Below are 7385 nucleotides of genomic sequence, written 5' to 3' on the forward strand. Positions count from 1 at the left end.
AAGAACGTAACAGGGAAGTCCTGTTATAGAGGATCTACCTGCATTTATATGCTCACAATGCTTAAAATAGATAGGACAATATTGTTCTAAATTTTTAATCATATGTGAATATTGCTCCACATATGATTAAGTTTCAAATCACATATTTTGTTAACTGTATTTATGAAAATGCACAGATAAATAATTAAGGGCCACAGTATGTTGAAATGTACAATTGCTAACAATTATACCTTTTCTTCAAAGAAAATGACTTAAACCAGAGTTTACAGATATTAATACTTATCATGGAAGTTTTTCCAATTGAAGTGATAAAGACGATTTCAGTCGAGTTCTAGCTTTTCATGGGATTAAGTCTTTGCATAAATATTAATCCTCTTATTCTGTCCACAGCTGTGATAAACTTCAGAATATGAGCCATTTTCTATTTTGCATTTTAGGAATGCAAACCATTTATGGTAGATTTCTACAATGAAAAGCACTGGGCCCATCAATGTGATTTTTTTTTTTTTTTTTTTTTTTTTTTTTGGTACAACACTAAAATATAAGATTCAATTTTTGAGCTAAAAGCCTAAAACCTTCTTTCAGTGAGAAAAATGCTCAGTAGCAACATCTGTTCTCACAGAAATAACAGTAAATTTTAAATAGGAAGTATACTTTATTACGTTGATGAAAACTGCGTTATTGCACATTACGTAATATGTAGAATTTTCATTATACCATTTCAGATAGCTATAGAGATTGGTTTTTTTTTGTAATTGCTTATTTTCTTTTTGAAGCAAATACTGTTCAGAGGAAATTAAGAGCTTTCCCAAATTGTTTAAATCATTTGTTGGTCCAGAAAACCTCCAAAATGACCCTGAACTGCAAAGACAGACCTATTTGTTAGTACTCATGTCAGCAAAACAGCTAATGGTTAATTAACTGCCTTTTTTAAAAAAAAAAAAAAACAAAACAAAACAAAAAAAAAAAAACAGGACTTCAGTAAATCTTCATTAACTGCAAAAAGGCAATCTCACAGTATGGTTGCCATCACTAAGGACTGAGATCTTCTGCTCAGTTCCTTTTATTTCTAACATCTTATTACCCAGAGAGCCCTCACAGTATACAGTAAGGAACCTGTAGGAGATAAATAAAAGAAATAGAGCTTAATAGAGCTTAGGAACTGATCTGATTATCATTCAGCAAAACAACTAATAATGAGATGGCTGCAAATGCCATGAATCTTTTAAAAAAAAAAAAAAAAAAAAAAGTTTCTCACTGCAGTGAAATTCTCTGAAATAAAAACATTTCTTTTAAAACTATAGTATACATGTCTCATCTATGTCACATAATAACAAGTTTTTGCTGTATGGTAACGGAGGGAATGACTATCATAATTTCACATAAATACACTGATTGCCGTGGGGCTGTACAACTGTTAGAGTCAAAAGTTCTCTTGCTGCAGCAAACAGTAAATACCAGCTGTGCTTCCAATTACGTGTGTCTATTCAGGGGGAATGGGATTTTACTCTACCTTAAAGACTCTAGGAAATATAACAAAAAGAAAATTACAACTATTACTACCAAAATTAAAATTTAAAATTGTGACTATAACTAAGCCCTACTGAAGTTGAATGTATTCAATATAAGGACTAGTACTTAAATAATGATTATAATTTCTTCGCTTCCTCCCTGCTCACTTCTCTCCAGAACGGTTGTGCGAGTCAGCCTTGCCTAATTACCAGATGCTTACCCAGCCAATTTGCTGCCCTTTCTCCTCAAAAGGATAGGGGGAGATAATACAACAAAAAAGCTGATGAGTCAAGATAAATCATGCTAGGCTCAATTTCACTCCATCCTTCATAACTCCTTTACCTGATCCCATTACACAATTGGACAAAGGAGAGTGGGGTGATCAGTCCTTAAGTGTTCTCTCCTCCACTCCTCTTCCTTTTTCCCTGCCTTAGCATAGATTAATCCCAGGCTGCACTTCTTGTTAGGTGAACATGATCCACCGTGGTCACTTCCATAGGCTGCAGATCCTGCAGGTAGTATCTATCTGCTATGGCATGGGGTTCTCTATAGGCTGCAGTGCAGATATCTGCTCCAGCACAGTCCTCACCACTAAGGTTTTCAAAGCAAACATTTCTTGAAGTATATCCACTGATCCTCAGATTCGGGTATGATGCCTGCACATACCCTTTGAACTATCTGAGAGGAGGTTAAGGTGTGATGGCATAATTCTCACCTGTCTTCTGAGAGCTTATTTTAAATTTTAGAATGTTTCCTAATTTTTATATAACTTCTGGAATCTAAAGACATCTGCAGTCTTTTTCTGGATGGCATTGCCCCCCACCTGATCCAAAGATCTATGCATCTAGAACTTTGGAAGAACGGCAAGAAATGAAAGGACTTTTGTGTCACCTCAAAACTGCTTCTCGTGGATGGAGAAGCCAGCTTTTTCTCAAGTCATAGAATAGCAGCAATCATGTTAGGATAAGAAGCTGTCTGCAGTTCTGGAAGGAAGCTGTTTTGATAGATAATCAAACAAGGTGAAGACAAAGAATTTTTTACCTTCATTACATCAGTAAAACAGAAGCTATTTAGTGGGAATATCATTCAGATTATCAGATTTGGATCAAAGGATTATATCTTGCCACAATATGGAAATATGGAACTGCCCAGTGCCTATTTGATCATATCTAATTATAGAGGCAACTTCATACATTACATTAAAATGCGTGTTCTATTATTTCAACCCATTTCATTTGTATATATCATCCTTTGAAATGTATGCAAGCTTGAGCTCAAGTTCAGTTCCTCAAATCTGCAAGACAGTGTTGGATTGGCAGTAGAAATAAAATACTAATTACTTAGGCAGATACTTCCCAAAAGATACTTCTGCAAAGTAACTCATCTTGAAAACTGTCCAAGAATTCAGCAATCTAGACTATATAAAATAAAGCTATGAAGCAGCCAATTTCTGTCAATTACTTTAAGTAGTCTACTTCAAAGCAAGATTTATGATAAAATCTCTAGGTAAATTAGAGAGGAAAAAATTGTGATGTGACAAAAGTGTCATTGCTCTTTTCTGTCTATCTTAATATTTTCCCGGCAAGTTCTTACCTGTCTGTGTAATTAAATTACTCCCAATTTTACAAGCTCTGAACCCAACTACTCAGGTGTCAATCACTTTTCAAAGAACTCCATTCACAGCTGAAAAAGCCACAAATTGGATGATGACATACCCTTGAGAGAGCTGGCAATAACAGCAGCTCTTTTACAGAGAACAACAAAAACATGTTTTCTCTACTTAAAAATAGACAATGCATAGCAGCAATCTGAGTCTGGGTTGTGCTTATCTCAATAGGTTGCCTGATACAATTATATGGTTTCCAGGAAAGGTAGCTGTAATTTTTTTTGCTAACACTGTGCACGTCACAGTTACTTATATATATATATATATATATATATATATATATATATATATATATATATGCGCAGAGTATAACATTTTTCGTTGAAAATATGGAGTTAGCACTTCACAGAATCACAGAATTGTAGGGGTTGGAAGGGACCTCCAGAGATCATCGAGTCCAACCCCCCTGCCAAAGCAGGTTCCCTATCGCAGGTCGCACAGGTAGGCATCCAGGCAGGTCTTGAACATCTCCAGAGAAGGAGACTCCACCACCTCCCTGGGCAGCCTGTTCCAGTGCTCCGTCACCTCACTGTAAAGAAGTTCTTGCGCATGTTTGTGCGGAACTTCCTATGCTGCAGTTTCCAGCCGTTTCCCCTTGTCCTGTCTCCACTCACCACTGAAAAGAGACTGGCCTCACCACTACGGCCCCCACACCTCAGATATTTATAGACCTGGATCAGGTCCCCTCTCAGTCTCCTTTTCTCAAGGCTGAACAGACCCAGTTCACTCAGCCTTTCTTCATAGGGGAGATGCTCCAGGCCCCTCACCATCTTCGTGGCCCTCTGCTGGACTCTTTCCAAGAGATCCCTGTCTTTTTTGTACTGGGGAGCCCAGAACTGGATGCAGTACTCCAGATGAGGCCTCACCAGGGCAGAGTAGAGGGGGAGGATCACCTCCCTCGACCTGCTGGCCACACTCTTTTAGAACCTCACTACTTCAGAACTTCACTACTTTTAGAACCACGGGACATTACTTCAACTTGAAGACAGCCTTACCCAGGGGTATTTCTTTCAAACAAGGCACTTCAGGATAAAAAAAAAAAAAAAAATCACTTCAAAAAAGCTACAATTAATATTCTTCAAATGATGAATCAGACAAGAGAAAATTAGATTAACTTATTTTTATGAGTTTGCAAGATGTTATATAGAGAGAATTAGGGTTTACTGAATGCGTTGCTGTGAACAAATCAGGATTACTACAAAGCACATAATAAAAGAAGGAATTATCTTATGTTGAAATAGAAAAAAATCAAAAATAATATGGCTTGAAAAAATATATTTAGCCATCATAGAATTATTTTGGCCAGCTGTCTGCAGGGAGTAACATGGAATATTAAAAAAAAAAAAAAAAAAAAAGCAGTGTGTTCCTCTGACGTTCTTTCAAGAATTCTACATTGTAGATTACTCACAAATTTCATCTAGAGAAACCTGTGGCAATAATACTACATGAGAGGGGAAAAACATAAGAACTGCATGCAGATAAGAAGAGTCATTAAGTTGAGAATCTATACCTTTGTATTTTTGTGCACGATGCAGCTATCTTAGAGCTACCCTACATTAAAAAGAAATAAATGAGAAAATTTAAATGAGAAAAATTTGCAGGGATTTTTGAAGACGAGGACATTATAACAACTTTCTTTTCCCTTTAGCTGTTACAATGATTTGTGTTTCAGATTCAGAAAAGGAAATACATTGTACATATAAGCTAATAAGTTTAGCAACAGGTTGTCCAGGTTGAAGAAAATACATTTATCTTTTAGCTTCATTAAGCTCTCAGCTTTGTATTTAATATGCAGTCCTGACACAGTATGCATTACTGATGTCAGAAGTTGTAATTAGAATCCAATAAGTTTCCTGTTTCTTTTATGAAATGACACAATCCTATATACAGATTTAACCTGTGTATAGAGATGAATCTTACGGAAACTATTTTATTTTAAACATTTTTGCACATTTTTGCATTTCTTAGTCTTTAACTGCAACAATAACAATTTTTCTTGAAAAGTAGATTTCCCCAAAATATAAATCCTGAATATCGAAGGAATAAGAAGATATATAGTGCATTTTTAATGCAACTTCGTTATCTCTCACAAACGTGTCAGCAAAGTGTTTTATTATCTAAAGCATGTTCTTGGAAAAGTAAACATACCTATATTTCATGTTATTTTTCCACACTATATAATACAAACCTGAGTTAAAATTTCAGCAAGCATTCAGAACCACTATGAATCTATAATGTAAACATGGTAGAAGGAAACCACTGCAAAGACTCAGCTCTCCATTCTAGTCACAGGAAAATACAATTGCTTCTGCATCAGTGAAAAGTTACTCAGAAGAAACGGGAATACATTTTCAGCTTTTAAACTTCAGATCAACTTACACTGAAGGTTACTACAGTTAAAGCATCAGAATAACAAGAATTTTCGCTGCTTTATAGTACAAATATAAAACAGCACCACACAGAAGTATTTAAAGTAATTCCTAATGAATCAGTAAATTTGTATTTCTATCAGAGCACAAAAGAAAGCGACGTAACCATTTTAGTCTAACACAGCAGCTGCATTCCACCTACCATATACTGCTTCTTGTCTAGCAATATCACAATATCACTGTGTTTGGTTTTATGGCACGGACATACCCTAATGTCACTAACACACTTCAAGATTTAAAATCTTCAGGGCACCACACTCCCGCTGTTGAACGTACCACTCAGTTCCAGGTAACACAGAGGTGTTGTCAGCCACATCCAAAAAAATCCACAGAAATCCTTCCTCTATATCTCTCATTAAGTGTCCTGTGCGTTAAGAGCTGCACATAAAAGACATCAGAATTTGCTTTCCATCTTCCATATCTCTACCTAAAACACCTTCCTGAAATTTCAGTGACTCAAGATTTTCCTTCAGACTTTGTAAAAACAGTTATCAAAGCAGGTAAAATACGTCTCAGGACAGTTCTTGGATCATGCTTTTTTTTTTTTTTTTCCACTCTAGATCTTTTAAAAATAATATTAATTGGTGCAAAATGTCTTCCAACTACAAACACCACAGAACTGCCTCCACTAACTCATTCAAATTACAAGCATTTAGTATAAACTGAATAGAAATTATTGGATCAGTAGAAACACTACTAATATGCATGAAAGTCTGCAGTTGTTTAAACTGGTCTCAAATGATCAGAAGTTTCTAACTCAGTATGACAAATGTCAAACTCATCAGCATTGATATTCAGGTTCAGAATTTCTTCTGTGTCACAACTGTCCAAAAGAATTAAAATCAGTTATCAACACACTAGACCACTCATGAGAGAATCACACATTTCTAGTACTTTAAAGACTGAAGCATTGAATATGAAATTAAATTACTTTGCTTACATATATAGATTTTCAAAATTAACCTTTTTTTGTCCACCCCTTTAATTACCAGCAATGTATCAGCATACTATAAGTGCAAAGGGGAAAAAAAAAAAAAGAAAAAACAAAATAAAGACAGCTGTGAAGCATATGCTTTAATTTAAGGTAATTTGCTTTTAGGTTAGATGTCACTTCACATAATCAAAAATGTCAGGAATTAACTTGCTCTGCAGTGTATTTCAAAATCTTCTCACTTTCTGACAAATGGAATAATTATAAAACTTCCATGAGACATGACTAAACTACAATTTCCATACACATTTATTTGCCTTTATCCTAGTCTGTGTTCCTCTGCAGACACCACTGCACATAATTCTTTCATAGTCTGAAGACTCAAATCTACAATTGCAGGTTACTCAAGGCTCAGAAGACTCAAAGTATAGGACAATTTCTCTTGGTGAGGCAGGCTTTCAAGGTTATGTTCTCTAAAGCAGGCCTCAAGGCACAAGCTAGCTCTAAAGGCAAAAATTCATCTAGTCTGGAACTTCTACTGGTAGGAGAGAAAAAAAAAAAAAAAAAAAATCACACAAATGGACAAAAAAAAAATCTATTGAGTAGTCGTAATTCAAAATTTAGTGATGTAGAAAGAAAATTATATTTTACCATTATTTGAAGATGGGTTATGAAATATAGACTATGGGACTTAACTGAGCAACTACCATCTGCAAAAAAAAAAAAAAAAATCCTTCTATTCTTCTTATCATCAAGATTTTTTAGGTTAATTTTTTTTAAAACAATATATTTATGTCCTAAGAAAATATGAGTTAGATTCCAATCATACTCTTTGTGCTGATCTACC

This window comes from Tympanuchus pallidicinctus, unplaced genomic scaffold (assembly GCF_026119805.1).
Source record: "Tympanuchus pallidicinctus isolate F22 unplaced genomic scaffold, pur_lepc_1.0 scaffold2, whole genome shotgun sequence".
In the NCBI taxonomy this organism is placed as follows: Eukaryota; Metazoa; Chordata; class Aves; order Galliformes; family Phasianidae; genus Tympanuchus; species Tympanuchus pallidicinctus.